Source organism: Ovis canadensis, chromosome 17, assembly GCF_042477335.2.
Source record: "Ovis canadensis isolate MfBH-ARS-UI-01 breed Bighorn chromosome 17, ARS-UI_OviCan_v2, whole genome shotgun sequence".
Classification (NCBI taxonomy): domain Eukaryota; kingdom Metazoa; phylum Chordata; class Mammalia; order Artiodactyla; family Bovidae; genus Ovis; species Ovis canadensis.
Window position 1 is genome coordinate 43,110,905 of NC_091261.1, and position 16,737 is coordinate 43,127,641.

Here is a 16,737-nt window from a genome sequence, read left to right on the forward strand (position 1 = left end):
CATCCCCTTCTCTTCTTGCCTTCAATCTTTCCCAGCATCAGGGCTTTTCGAATGAATCAGCTCTTCACATCAGGTGGCCAAAATATTGGAGCATCAGTCCTTCCACTGAATATTCAGTGTTGATTTCCTTTAGGATTGACTGGTTTGATCTCCTTGCAGTCTAAGAGACTCTCAAGAATCTTCTCCAACACTACAATTCAAAAGCATCAATTCTTCAGCACTCAGCCTTCTTTATGGTCCAACTCTCACATCCATATGTGACTATTGGAAAAACCATAACTTTGACTATCTAGAGATTGTTGGCAAAGTAATATCTCTGCTTTTTAATATGCTGTCTAGGTTTGCCATAGCTTTTCTTCCATGGAGCAAGTGTCTTTTAATTTCATGGCTGCAGTCACCATCTGCAGCAATTTTGGAGCCCAAGAAAATAAAAGTCTCTCACTGTTTCCATTGTTTCCCCACCTATTTCCCATGAAGTGATGGGACCGGATGCCATAATCTTCATTTTTTGAATTTTGAGTGTGAAGCCAGCCTTTTCACTCTCCTCTTTCACCTTCATCAAGGGGGCTCTTTAGTTCCTTTTCACTTTCTGCCATGAGAGTGGTGTCATCTGCATACCCGAGGTTATTGATATATCTACCGGTAATCTTGATTTCAGCTTGTGCTTGATCTGTGTTAGTCCTTGTAACCTGTGATGTTATCTGTGTTATTTGTGCCTGGAAAGGCACCTGTACACCTCCCTGGACTGCTGTGCAGGGTGGTTCTGGCTGCTCTTCTGTTTGGCATAGCTTCCAAGCCCTATATTCTGGTCAAACCATGACAAATTCCACCTCTGACTGAACGAGTCAAAATTGATTTCATTTAATTATACCCACTATGGAAGTATTCATTTGCTAGGGTTTAAGAGTACTGAGTCTAGATTTGGACTCTTTGGTTCAAATCTTAGCTATACTACTTGTTAGCTATTTAAACTTGGACAAGTGATTTCCCTTCTCTGTGCCTTGGTTTCCTTATTTCATAAGTGAGGGTAAAGGAAGATTCTATGATGGGCACTGGCACACTGTGTGTAATATTTTCTTCTATTACAATTAGTAAAAGCATTTGATTGATCATATAAACTGTATTCCCATCAGAAACATTAACAGTATTGTCCCTTCATTTTTACTTATTTATATATAGTCTTTCTTTACTGTGTGTTTCTAATATAGTCACCAAAAAAAAAAACCAACTGTAAATTTATATTACAAAATACTTTCTCTAGTCCAGTACCTCACTTAACTTTGATAAGAAAGCCTTATGAATTCCAGGCTCATGAAAGTCTAATGAAGACTTGTTACATAAATTGTGCCAAGTGAATCTTTATTACTAACTTTCACTGCTCCTTGGTCAAAACCTTCTTCTTAGTCCCTCAAATGACTATTTCAGAGCATCATCTGCCTGCTCATTCTCAAACCTTGAAAACATTTAGGCCATTTGATATTATTTGCTTCATAATCTTGCCACTCAGGTTTCTTAAACGTGTGAACTACATACTTTGTCTTCATTTCCTGACTCACCACATGTCCTATAACTTTGTGTACTGAGAGCATTCTCATTAGAGTCACCAACAATCTCCCTATGCCAGATTCCAAGGATAATTTGAGTCCTTATCACACTGTAAAGTCACTGTTCTATGGGACAGAATTGTTCACGTCGCCCTTCTTAAAATTCTGTATTCCCTTAGTTTCCATATCACACGCTTTACTGGTCATTTTCACATCTTTTCATCTCTGTGGACACCTCTTCCGTGGTTCATGCTTGCATTTTCGGTGTCACTTGTGATTTGCCAGAAAGCACGAACTCCTTGGTCACTCTCCTAGTTTCAACTACTGATCCACTGATGTTCCCCTCAAGCTTTTCTTTGCCTGAGCTTCCGCATATATTCTAGATATCGTACAGATGTACTTGCTTGAAAGCTTTTGCATGTATGGTTATTCTGGGTACCTGGGATAGGTAGAGGCTTTATACTAAGATACAGAGAGTTGAGAGTCTAAAGATTACATGCGCAACAACTGAAGAAATTATGTGAATATCTTGAGTAGAAGAGGGTCAGAAAGTGGAGAAATCTGAAAGGAGAAATGTCTGATATTAGATAATGTAAGTTCCTATAAATGACTCTCTTGCTTTAATGCCTTACATGAAATGTACTTTTGATGGTCAGGCTTTGTGAGTATAAGAAAAATGATAGTGAGGATTGATAAAAGAAATGTCTTCTGAAACCAGAAGGATATTGTTTAGTGGTATTGAATATAAAAGATTGAATTATATTATTCTTTCCAGTGAAGGATCTGATTTTTAACTCAGACCCCATCAGGAATTACTTCCTCTACTATACAAAATAAAATATAATAAACTTCCCTATCACTACAGTGTGACAAAGAATGTAAAAGGCACCAAATATACCAGCACATCAGAAGTTGAGAGAAACATCACTCCATGGTACCTGAAATTAAGGGGAGGCATTTTTCACAGTATATTGGAGAGATGCAGTTTTTTGAACAATTCAATTGTTACTCCTTTTGTTTAAAATCTAATAGCAAAGTGCAATAGCACAGCCTGAGCAATCTTTCCTGTTACAAGAAAGTGACAACCAGGGCAGACCAAGCTGAAATGGGAATATTATGTGTCATCAGAAAAGAAGCAGCAGAGCTTGTTCGAAGAGAGAAGAAGAGGAATTTTGACTTCAACAGACAGAGTAATTACATCAGCCTCTGATTATAAGCTTTACTGGATGCTCAGTTAAGAAAAAAGACTGTGTATAGTTTATATATTTTTCAATTGTTGTGAGTAAGATTGTATAGCGTACATATTTCCCATTTCATAATTTGAATCCAGCCTTAAAAGAGACTATTCTATTGTTTTCATAAAAGATGAGCTAAATAATCCCTTCATGGAAGGATTGAAATACGAACTGTGTAAGACATTTTCTTGATAATGCAATAGGTTTCACATACACAGAGCAGACAGGCCAGGTAAGCAGGAAAATCCACAGACTGCCGTGGTAATAAGTTGACTTTTATCTGGAATTTTTATATGCTTGAGGACAACTGTAAGAATATTCATTGAATTCAATACTGCCTCCCATAATGCTGTCTTACCATAACTTACACCAATTTAACATGTTATGAGTATATTTTATACTGAAATTTAATGATAAAGTAATAAAGTAATGATTCATACATACACAATCTATATGTGAGATTTATTTTTATATTAATAAAAATGTACTGAAATCCTACTAATTGTGTAACCTGTTTTTGGTGATGTGGAAAAAAACAAGTGTTAGTTACTCAGTCATGTCCAACTTGGACTGCAGTCCATCGGGCTCCTCTGTCCATGGAATTTTCCAGGCAAGAATAATAGAGTGAGTAGTCATTCCCTTCTCCAGGGGATCTTCCTGACCTAAGGATCGAATCCTGGTCTCCTGCACTGCAGGCAGATTCTTTACCCTCTGAGTAACCAGGGAAGAGATTAAGCTTTTACTTTCTTGAAGTTTTTCTTCTAGTTGACAGGAGAGTACATTAATATATTGTCAAACTCAAAATCAATATATGTTGTGAAGCCAATAGTAAACAACAACAACAATGACAAAAAGTAGGGACAGTAGTCAGGGAAGTCTTTTCTGAGTAGGTGAGATTTGAGCCAAGTTTTAAATGAAGTGAGGGAGTGAGATATGAGAAGACTGAGGAGAAAGTTCTAGAAAGGAGAATGCCTACAAATGCCCTTTGGTATGAAAACACTGAATTCAAGGTCAAGGACAACCAGAAGGATATGTTGGAAGAATGGTGGGAATGGTCATGTCAAGAGTACATGTACGCCCTTTGACTTAACTGTTGGATAGATGAAGGTCTTATTACAGAGCCTCAGAAAACTTGGAGAAAACAAAGCTGTAGGTTAAATTAGTCAAAATTCAGATCCCATTTTACAACATGCAGGAAATCATGAGGATGAGATTTAATATGGAGAATTAGAAGGTAACAAAACCTCTGGAAGAGCTCAGGGAATCAGAGAAAGCAACTTCTCAAGGTATCAGAGAGGGAAGAAATCACAGGAAATGGCTACAAGTGATTTCAATTTCCTGGAGCACCAAAATGAGTGATTCAGAGGAAGTTATTCATACACTACCTCCAAGAAAATCTCTTCTGTTGCCTGCGGAAACGTGTGATCTTTATTTCTTGTCTGAACAGCATTGACTTTGGATCAAGTGCCACATAGCAGGGTAAAAGCGTTCTGTGGGTTGCTTCAGGAAAGGAGCCACATCTTGTACAATAGCTTATATGGGGGTCATCAATTAATTGTATTTATGATGCTCTCCATCCTTCTTTTCATCATATTTAAACACACCAAATAGATGACTTAAAAGAAGACCTACCACGAATCAATGTTCATTCATCTTTTAAGTCTTTCATGGTAGCAGTAAGTTCTGTCCTTCCTCCAGCCATGTCATACTGGTTTCTGGTTTTCATTTTACTAAAACATAAAGTAGTGGCAGAGGGGAGACCAGTTCCAGAACTTACACTTGATTCTTTCTAATATGATAGATGTTGAATCAAGGTGCAACTAGCCAAAGGAAAAATTCTGTGAATTTCCAAATAAGGAGAAAAAGTTGTGGAAAAACCCACAGACACACTGAGCTCACTTTAACATACACTCCTTCCAAAACTCCATTTATCACCAGACTGCCACAATCCCCTCTCTGATTCATGGTTCAGAGGGTGATTTTTTTGATCTTTAAAGACTATTTTTACTTCAGAGTTTATTAATTCTTCAAAATCCTGGAAATATTCTTCTTTTCAGACCACAGCCATCCTCTAAAATGGACATAGGAACATTTTAGGAGAAATAGAAGGAAGATTTAGAGTACCTCTGCTTGGCAGTGTCTCTGGTCCTTTAGACATATCCGTCATTCTCTTCTTTCAAGGAATATAGGACTGTAATTTGCCTCAAGTCTAGAATTAGCTAAAAACTTATGATTTTCCATTATACTAACTCAATCAGGTATATCCACCAACCAAGAGATTATTTTTCTATTATCTGAATTAAGGAAGAATTTAAGAGCATGCCTATCTATTTCAATTTCCATGAACCTCATGATCAGTTAGCCATGGCCAAATATTGCAGCTTGCCAGATTTACTGATTTTACCTCAAGCCCTGCTTTTCATGACAGCTATCATGCTTATTCTGTCATTTGTAATTAACCTATGGCACTCGGCCTCTGCCATTCTAAAATCTTACCTTTAACATAAATATCAGCAAGACTGTATTCATGCTCACATCTCTCACCTTCATTCCTGCTTTCTGAGAACAATCTCAGAGGTTTTAAAGGATGTTCTATCACCAATGTTCTTTTTTTTTTTTAAGTTTTTATTTAGATATAGTTTCTTTACAAAGTTATGCTAATTTTTTCTGTACAGCAAAGTGAATCAGATATATATATATTTATGTATCTGACCCCTCTTTTTTGGATTTCCTTCCCATTTAGGTCACCACAGAGCACTGAATAGAGTCCCTGTGCTATGTAAGTAGCTTCTCATCAGACATCTGTTTTATACATCGTATTGTATATATGTTAATCCCAATCTACCAGTTCATCCCCCCTCTTCTTCCCCATTTGTGTGCAGACATTTGTTCTCTATATCTGTGTCTCTATTTCTGCTTTGCAAATAGGTTCATCTGTGCCATTTTTGTAGATTTCATATATATGCATTGATATGTGATACTTATTTTTCTCTTTCTGACTTACTTTACTGTTTGACAGTCTCTAGGTCGATCCACATAATGCTATAGTACAATTTATTGGACCCTCCCAGGGAAATAATTGGGTAAGCAATTCGCCATCATTAATTCATATTTCGGAGAAGGCAATGGCACCCCGCTCCAGTACTCTTGCTTGGAAAATCCCATGGATGGAGGAGCCTGGTAGGCTGCAGTCCATGGGGTCGCTAAGTTGGACATGACTGAGCAACTTCACTTTCACTTTTCACTTTCATGCATTGGAGAAGGAAATGGCAACCCACTCCAGTGTTCTTGCCTGGAGAATCCCAGCGACAGCGGAGCCTGGTGGGCTGCCGTCTATGGGGTCGCACAGAGTCGGACACAACTGAAGTGACTTAGCAGCAGTAGCAGCAATCCATATTTACACACCTATCTCTCTAATCTTTGGATTCCTTGCTCTAGATAATGCAAAAGGATTTTCTGGCATCTTACCTTCCTTTAATGTAGGTGATTATGGTGTCCAGATTGTGAGCTATTACTATCACTCCTAGATGCTTGAACTAATATGGCATTATGACTGTATGGTGAGGTGTTTCTATGTTGCTAAGCATGGCTTGATCGAATGTTACTTTCCTTCTTCCTTGATCTTAAACCTTTAGAATCAATTCATATTTTTGTTTCCTAGACTTCTGCTGATAAACATTTATAAAATTTTGCAGTTTTTTTTTTTCATGTATAAACTACCTTGACCTAGGGAGCTTATATCAGTAGAGCTTCACTCTACTGGGAATAAAAAGAGATCATCTATGTGGGACCTAAAAAGAAACAATAATACTAGAAATTATGACCTCCTGATGAATTTTAGGCAAGTCTTTCACTTATCTAGGAAAAGTTTTGAAGATGATGAACAGCAAATTTTCAGCAAAGAGTCTCCCAGGTCTGTGAAAACATATAAAGGGATGAATAATGCATCATAAGCATACAGTAAAGAGCTGGCAAGAGGAAGGAAACTGAGGATTATAGATAATAATACCAATAAAATAATTCAGTGACATTCTGAATATTTACACATAATTTCATTATTTGAAATTTAGTTAAAAAGCAAAATGTCTGTATTCTTAACTCATTTAGAAAGGGAGATTTAAGCACCTTCTTTTTTTCTTATAGACCTTGAGAAGGAGGTCTTCCAAAATGTCAGTAGGCTTTGCAATCTAAAACGTCAAATAAAAAGCTTACTTTATAATTAGTTATACTATAAAACCTATAGATCTGGTATGTAAACAACTAAAATTTTTAGACAAGGCAATATCACTAACTTTTTTTGATTTTCTTTGATTCTCAAAAATAATTACACAAAATTTCAGATGTGTGTTATTTCAAATAAGAAATAAAATATTATAAATGGTGACCTGATTTCTGTCATCTCAGTCTCAGAAATTTTAAATAGCTCAAATTGAATATTGGTGCTTAAATTTAGGCATGAAGTCAAAAGCTGTTTTATTTCCTGTTATTCTACTAGACTCAAGATTATTTTGTTCAGAATATATTAATTATTTTAAATACAAGAGTACTTAAGTGAAAAGACCTGACAAATTTAAAGTCAGTATTTAATTTTCTTATCCAAGTTTTCTGTCTCACTTCTCTCTTTCACCTTATCTTAAATCTTATATCTCTTTTTTAATTTACATAGAAAATGTTTAGTTCAGAACAGACAAATACACATTAAAAATCTAACATAAAGCCAGTTTGTAATTTTAAAACTTTAATATGTTTTATGCATGAGCATCAATGATTCTTTTATAAAATAACAAAAAACTATGAAAAAGTATTTTAGTTTTAAACCACATGTCTCCAATAAAGCACTTGCATAATTAGAAACACAGCAACAATTCAGTGGAGTTAAAACTAGACATAATCAGGAACAGAGCAATTAAATTATAATAAAGAGTATAGGGCCCATCTATACTCTTTATTATAGTTTAACATAGATGATAAAAGTGCATTGATGATAGAAAGATTGATGATGGATTTTAGATGAGATGGGAAATAATGACTTCCCTGTAGTCATTTTCTTATGCCTTCACCAAATTTTTTATTACCAAATCCTTCAGCTTTATTTTGTTATATTTTTCCATTGTCAGCATTCAAAGTTAAGGCACTGTATTGAGACTGGGTTTAAAACAGTCATCACAAAGATAATTCAGAACACTTCCAAGTAAATATTTGCAGCAAGTTTTTTAGCAGAACTCATAGAAAGTTAGTCACATTACTTGAATTATATGGTCTAAGCCATGGAAAGAGAAATAAAAACAATCCTCCAGAATGTGTTAAGAATTAGAGAGTGTCAAATTGTTTAAACAATCCGGAGTATTTAAAGAAATAGGAGTAAATCCTGATTGGTAACCTCACAAAAGCAAGAATGGAATATGAGTGCCTTTATGGTCAGACGTGGAGGGTTGTTTTTTTCTTTTTATAGTTTCATTGTATTTGTTTCCGTATGTGAACTGGCACAAATCATAAAACCAGAAAATACATGAAGAATGTTTTGAGAGACATAGCATCCTACACATGTAAACCTTGGTGCCTCCTTGTCTTCATGGGTAGTGTATGTATTTTGGTGGCAACAATAATTTGTCTTAAGCTTACTTCTTCATTTTAAGTCCCCTCAGAGTCCATAATGCCGCTAAAGCAGTAAATACTGTACAACATTGTAATTCTGTCCAGTTCTAGAGACAACAATCACTTGGCATGATTAGAGGTGAATGAGTTTCAATTATGAAGTTGCTCTGCATCTTCTTGAATAACCTTTCCTTCTCAAAAACAAAGGAAACGATGAAAGAATTTTGAAAAAAAGAAAAAAATATGGCCAGAGAAAGAAATAAGACCATATAGTAAAAGACATATTGTTACTGTGATGATTTTAAACTGTTTATCAAAAACCTAGTATTAAGCAGAAATATCTGTATTTCTACATATAATATGGGCTATCCATATAATAAGTAATATCAATATAATTTTCACATTTGTTATATCAATATAATAAACTCCAAGGCTATCGGGTGAGGAGATAATTCAAAGGAATGATGCTAAATGAAAAAAGAGATTATTTCTAAACCAAGGTGCCTCATTTGAGGATTTGTGGCAACCTCTAGACCTAATTCTTTTTACCTCAAGTCAGAAAAGATGAGGAAGTTTGACCACTGCTCAACAGTATTTCAGTAGAAACAATTTTTTAAAAAATTAATACATTGTAGGTTTGTACTCTACAGTTTTTTCCACTAACAAATGCAAAATTAATTGTAAAAAGGTCCGTTTTTTTTGAGGATTAGCTTTTATTTTTAATTTTCCTAATGCTGCATTTTGACATAATAGTGAAAATAAACTTACTTGCCATAATGATTTGGTACTAAAGAGCACTTTACACTGAATTAGTAGCAATTTCCTAGTGATTTCGTAAGATGATCCATATTTTAAAATGGCAGTCTATAGTTTATGGGCTTCCTTGCTGGCTCATTTGGTAAAGAATCTTCCTGCAATGCAGGAGACCCAGGTTCAGTCCCTGGGTTGGGAAGGTCCCCTGGAGAAGGGAATGGCAACCCACCTCAGTATTCTGTCCATGGAGAATTCCATGGACAGAGGAGCCTGGTCAAATAAGATGATCCATATTTTAAAATGGCAACCTATAGTTTATGAGATGTATGTATAAGCTGGAATTCTCTGCTATGGTTATAAGTATTTCCATATGTAGCTCCCTCAACTAGCTAACCACTTGTAGAACCACCTCAAGCAACCCTATTAGCCCCGTTGTTTGTGCTCAATTACTCAGTCCTGTCCTACTCTTTGTGACCCCATGGACTGTAGCCCACAAGGCTCCTCTGTCCATGGAATTTTCTAGGCAAGAAGCTGGAATGGGTTGCCATTTCCACCTCCAGGGGATCTTCCCAACCCAGAAATTGAAACCACATCTCCTGTGTTTCCTGCATTGGCAGGTGGATTCTTTACCACCGAGCCACCTAGGAAGCCTCAGCCAGCTAAGATAGTGCTTAAAAGTAAATATATCTCAGGCTTCCTTGGTGGCTCAGTGGTGCAGAATCTGCCTGCCAGTGCAGAAGGCATGGCTTCAATCCCTGATTCGGGAAGATCCCACATGCCGCAGGGCAACTAAGCTCATGTGCTATAGATATTGAGCCTGTCCTCTAGAGCCCAGGAGCTCCAGCTACTGAAGCCCGTGCATCCTGGCGCCTGTGCTCCACAAGAGAAGCCACTGCAATGAGAAGCCTGCCCTGCAATTAGAGGGGAGCCCCTGCGCCCCACAGCTAGAGAAAAGCCCGTGCAGCAGCAAAGGCTCAGCACAGCCATAAATAAATAAAAACTTTTTAATTCAAAAAACTAAGTGAAATGTAATATCCTGGACTGGATCAAGGAACAGAAAACAAATACTAGTGGGAAAAAAAAAGTAAATATGTCCCTTCTAATCAGATATGCTCTGACATATTAGTCATTCTTTTAAATTTGCATAGATTTCCTATATAAATAATACCACTGAAAATAAATTTCTCAATTTCCTATGAGCAGCTTCAGTGTTGAAATACTTACCCCCCTCACCCCCCCATAAACAGAAACAGGGAAAGTCAGAGTGATGGACTCAAATTTTCTGGGACTTGGGAGCCAGATATGAGTTTCAAGCCTGACTCAGCCATTATGTTAAGCTGTTATGTTATTAAACTCTATAGCCCCAGTTTTCTGTAAAATGACGATATGTATAGCAATGTCTACCAAAAGGGACTATGATAATGGTTGATGACAATATATGTTCTTAACACACATAGTTTCTGTTAGCCAGCACCCATTAAATGGTAAAAAAATATTATTTTAAAATGTCTTCCAAAGACAAGGAAAAAAATTGAAGATTTCCATGCATCTATTTATTTAATGCTGAAAAACATGGCAGTTTAGAATTGTGTCTCTAGTGTCTGTTTCTTCTATTTTCCTATTCTGGCTTTGCCTTCTCTTCATGCACTATAATTCATTCAAACTTTATTTTTTCCTTGGCTCCAATCCCATGCAAGGCCTTGCATTGATAGAAGTGCTTATAGAGGCTTGGGGTATCAGTTCCCCAATTTGGAAATCACAGACAGATGGTACAGCAGTGAGCGGCCCCTGGTAACCCACCATCCTGCAGAGAAGCACGCTTGGCAGGACCCAAAGGAGTTCTCTTGGGCACTCTGTAGTAGAGGGATTCCAGTCTCCTGTGAATTTCCCTTTTGTGCACAGCCAAGAATGGATTTGTGAGGGAGATGGTAAATGTTGGAGGGACAAAGACCAAGAAGACTGAATTTTGGTGCCAACACTCTAGGAGAATGTTGGGAAATAAAAGCCAGCTGCCCAGCGCGTGGAGAAAGTATGGTGCTCCAGACTCATGAGCTAATGGGTTTGTCAGGTGTGCTTAGACAACCCATAGAGATCTTCTAGTGTGATCCACGAGACAGAGCTGCTAGTCTCCACAGTAGAGTAGCTGGAAATAGTGTCCTTTTGAGGTCTTTGTCTTAGTTTCCCTAGACTAATAAAAGACTGCCACCAGTTTTTCACTTTAGTAAGAAGAAACTGAACCACCTTTGAATCTAAGAATGTCCTCTAAAACATACATCTTCCAACAACCTTGGAGGGATGAAAATTACAATAACCCTGAGCCACAAGCCAGTGGTATAAAATTAGAAACAGGTGCCATTGCATGATATTAAGCTGAAATTCCATATGTGATTCACATATTATAGCAAATAAGATCAGACTGTTGGAATCATAGCCAGTCAGCCTTATTAGAAGCTACTCTATTTTCTTGGTAAAGAGCTATCACAACACAAAAGCTGCAAGACCTTATGTTAGGCTTGGCCTTGGTAAGGACTGTGTAGATAACATTTAAATGTCATAGATGCCATTGAGATTATGTATGAGAAATAAATTTTTGGAGTGCTTTGTGAACTCTAAAGGGCTATAAAATATTCATCATCTTAATAGTACTTCTGCAGATTTTGAAAGAGACATAAACCCCAGTGTTTGAGTTAATGTTTTCAAGGCCCTGAAAGAGACAAATGCAAATAAAAACAAATAAAAATAATTGTGGAAAATTTAGATTTGTCTCTGTCATGTTTGCTTTAAGATTTTCCAACAACAAAAGTAATAAATACTATTTTGTTTGCTTTATTAGATTGTTTCTATAATATTGAGTGATAAGCACATAAGTTGCTAAGAAGAAAGAACAAAACTCTCACAATCGAATATTAACAAAGGCTTGATCTGGTTGGAGGAGTTATAGGAATTTTATTTGCTCCTTTTATATTTTTAATATTTATCAGCTTTCAGTTATATTTGTTACTTTTATGATAACATCTTTCTAAAATATAATTTTTCCCATAATAATACTTTTACATTCTCAAATATTCAGACATTCAGTCAGTTCAGTCACTCAGTCATGTCTGACTCTTTGTGACCCCATTGACTGCTGCTCGCCAGGCCTCCCTGTCCATCACCAACTCCCAGAGCTTACTCAAACTCATGTCCATCAAGTCAATGATGCCATCCAACCATCTGATCCTCCATCATCCCCTTCTCCTCCTGCCTTCAATCTTCCCAGCATCAGGGTCTTTTCCAAAGAATCAGTTCTTCGCAACAGGTGGTCAAAGTATTGGAGCTTCAGCATCGGACATTCCAATGAATATTCAGGACTGATTTCCTTTAGGATGGACTGGTTGGATCTCCCTGTTGTCCAAGGGACTCTCAAGAGTCTTCAACACCACGGTTCAAAAGCATCAATTCTTCGGTGCTCAGCTTTCTTTATAGTCCAACTCTCATATTCATACATGACTACTGGAAAAAACATAGCCTTGACTAGACTGACCTTTGTTGGCAAAATTATGTCTCTGTTTTTTTAATGTGCTGCCTAGGTTGGTCATAAATTTCCTTCCAAGGAGCAAGCTTCTCTTAATTTCATGGCTGCAGTCACCATGTACAGTGATTTTGGAGCCCCCCAAAATAAAGTCTCTCACTGTTTCCACTGTTTCCCCATCTATTTGCCATGAAGTGATGGGACCGGAGGCCACAATCTTAGCTTTTGGAATGTTGAGTATTAAGCCATTAAATGTTGTAATTTTAGATCTTAGAGTCTGTCTTAGACCAAAGAGCCCCTATTATTGTCTCCATTTCAACCAATTTAAAGTGACCATTTAGTAGTACTTAATTATATTTACTGATGCAAAAAATGGTACTGTTATGAAGTTCACACTAATAAAATGTCAAAATGTTTACAAAAGACTTCAGTATTACTGCAGCTTTTGGTAATAGCATGTCATGATACTTGTGTGTTTACTCTTATATTTTTTAATTATTTTGTTTTTTTTGCCTTTTCAAGGCTCTACAGAGCTGAAAAGCAATGGAACACAAGTCATAGGAAATGAGACACCAACTTTAGAATTTTAAAAGCCTTAACTCATAATTTATCCTTTTAATCCTCTGGCCTTCACTGGATGGCTCAATGACTTTGTTCTCCTAAGTCTGAAATGATAGCCTCTTTGTAAGCTTAGAACTTCCTGTCATTCATATCTTTTCTAAGATGCCTTTATATAATAGTATCATTTCTTATAATGGAAACCTGCAACTATGTTGCTAGGCAACATTGTAATAGAGACTTACTGCTATCACTTGATCCCATTTCAGTGTTCCCAGCTGAAAGCTTTCAATCAATGATGCTCTGATTCAAACTAATTTCATCCAAGTGGCTATTAGGACAGAAGATGGTAAGATCATCAAAAGCAGTTTCACTCAAAGTAAAGACTGAGCTTATAACAAAGTCAATCAGAATATTCTGATAAGGAAGGTCTGGTCATCCCACTTAAGTTTGCTTTAATTAGAAATTCTCTAGTTGCAAAACATAGGAGAAAAGCATGGAAATTAGAAAAGCAATTTCTATCTTCAATTCATATTCCGCCCCCCCCCCCCCCGTTTTAATTAGCAGTGAGTGTCTGGAAGCAATAAAATTAAGTAATTTAGTGGGGTGGTAGTTGTCAGTAATACATAAGCCATTTGAGGGTGGCATGCTCCCCTTCTGTGGTACAGGCTGAAAAGGCCCCACTCTTTCCCCTCAAAGCTAGCCACATCCTAATTTCTGGAACCTGTGATTCTTACCCTATATAAGAAAGGGGTGTTACAGGTGTGATTAAGGGTCTTGCGTGAGTAGTCTGAATTATCCACGTGAGCCCAACGTAATCACAAGTGTCCTTATAACGGGAGGCGAGGTGGTCAAAGGTGATGGTGAAGCCGTAACAGAAGCTGGAGGCAAAGAGGTGATGTGATGCTGGTGATATGATGTTAAGTGAGCAGGCTGCTTCTAGGAGCTGGAAAAGGTAAGGAAATGGATTCTTCTCTATAGCCTTCAGCAGGACACCCTGCCAACACTGTGACTTCAGCCCCATGAGACATATTTCAGGAACAGGAAGAGAATAAATTTGAGTTTCTTTGAACCACATGGTTTGTGGTAATTTGTTACAGCATCAGTAGAAAACCAGTATGTATTTCCTTGGTACCAACCTACTTTTGAACCCTAGAAACAGGTTTGGGGGCCATGTGTTCATACCTCCTACCTCACCAGTGGTCCTCCCACCTCCAAGGCAAGGACTTTCTTCTTCCATATTTATAATAAACCCAGGTCAGTGGTCGTGGCGGGGGGCAGAAGATAGCAAATCAATCATGGATTATCTATATTCATATTGTAATTATTAGGTGAATAAGCATTAAGACTACTGCACATAAGGTTTTAACCAAAGTCACAATTTCATTGTATTAAACCATACAAAAATGATTAGAAATTATCCCAGTTTATTCCTTCAGTGATAATCCCTTCCATTCATGCAGCACAAAATTTCAAAGTCTTTAGAAGTGTAAGGCCTCATTTGCTCCTCACAATAACTTTATTAATAGGCTACCCAGGCACCCGAATCCCCACTTAACAAATAAGTTATAAAGTAAAATGTCAGTTAACCACCTAATACTACAAACCAGAACCCAAATCTGTAGCTTCTAATTAAAACTCTACTCCTCACGCATAATCTGATTAAAAATCCATTTCTTTTATCTCATTCTGATAGAATTCACTTGTATCTTCCTCCTTTCTCACAATTTTTAGCACATAGGATGGCTCCATAATGTTATGAAGTGGCCCAGTGGGTAAAGAATCCACCTGCAATAAGGAGACATGGGTTTGATCCCTGAGTCGGGGATATCCCCAGAAAAGAAAATGGCAACGCACTACAGTATTCTTGTCTGGAAAGTCCCATGGACAAAGGAGTCTGGCAGGCTACAGCCCAGGAGGTTGGAAATGTCTGAGCACATAAGCACAACACAGGAAGCATTTTATCAAAATTAGCCTCCCATGATCACACAGCTAATTATGATTAACAAAACTGAGTTAAGACTGAATGAACCACTACCCAAAATGAATCTTGCATTCTGGTCTTGGGTGGTTATCAAAGACAAGCTATCCCTCAGCAAGACTGTTTAATGTAAGATGTCACATTGCAGGTATTGTAAACAAAGTATAGCAATGGCATAATGTTTCCAGGGTGATAAAATAGAATTTCTCATTCATAAGTCCAGGAAGAGAGGAGATGTCTTAATGAGTAAGCCAAGAAATATTAGTTTTAAAAATGCATACTATATGCTCTAGTCCTTCTCTGATGCACAAAATTAAAGAATGAGTAGTTCTCATAACATTGAAGAGTCTATTCACACTCCTGTACATATCCTTTTAATACCCTTATCTATCAGTATAATATGCTAATTTAAACTATAGGACTTGATTAAATATTCATGGGAAGATGAAATATCAACATTATAAGCAAAAAGAAAGGCCAGGACAGCCAGTCTTTGAAAGAGAAGTTCAGGGTCATTTCAGAAAATGGGTAATTCAACCTAATTTATATGAGAGATGAATGAAAGGGAGCAGGTGAAATTAAGATTGTGAAATTAGGAGAGGTCTTAAATGCCAGCCTAAGAATTATATACATATTTGGGGGCAGTAGACATTTTCAGTTTGTGGGGCTAATATGAACAAGACCATGATTTAAAAATATTTTCCTGAATGGAGTGTATATAGGATGATATATATAGAAGGGGAAAGATTGGAGATGGGGAGAACACTATAGTTGTTCTGGCAAGACAACATAAATGTATAATGATATTTCCATTTCCTGTGATTTACTAAGTAATAATAGCTAACATGGGGCTTCCCAGGTAATTCAATGGTAAAGAATCTGTCTGCCAATGTAGGACACACAAGAGATGCAGATTTGATCCCTGGGTTGGAAAGATCCCCTGGTATAGGAAATGGCAACCTGCTCTAGTATTCTTGCCTGGGAAATCCCATGGGCAGAGGAGGCTGGTGGGCTACAATGTATGGAGTCACAAAAATTTGGACATGATTGAGCAACTGAGCACACATATACAGCTTACATGAATATAGCACTAGTGATGTGCCAAGCAGTTTTCTAAGCACTTACATGAGTTACATTGAATTCTCACAACTTACTTATGCATAGTTATTGTCTTTGTCCCTATTTTACAGGTAAGGAAATTAAGGCATGTAGAAGTTAATAGATTTGTCCAGTCACACAGTAGTCATTGGTAAGGCTGCCAACTTTGAAAGTGGTAGTCTGAGCTTAGAAATCATAACTCTATACAATGCTCATAAGTCATAAAGAAACCATTTCATAAACACAAATATAGACTCTTTTGATAACTGTTGAGCAAATCATTCCATTCTGTCATTCTATCTATTCATGTGTGTTATACATCACTTTTTTTTTTTTCATTTTATTACAGTTCATGGGATTCTTATAGCTAGTACACCGGATTGGTTTGCCATTCTCTCTTCCAGAGGATCACAATTTGCCAGAATTCTCCACTATGACCCATCCATCTTGGGTGACCCCACA

General features: G+C 37.1%; 1 long non-coding RNA gene across 1 annotated transcript in view; it reads left to right on the plus strand.

The window, feature by feature from the left end:
* Positions 1–16,737, plus strand: part of LOC138422486 (uncharacterized) — a 208,776-nt gene that overhangs the window by 125,816 nt on the left and 66,223 nt on the right. Inside the window, exon 4 of the long non-coding RNA XR_011249893.1 lies at positions 5,523–5,558. This is a non-coding gene — a long non-coding RNA (uncharacterized lncRNA). The remainder of the gene's footprint in view (positions 1–5,522; positions 5,559–16,737) is intronic.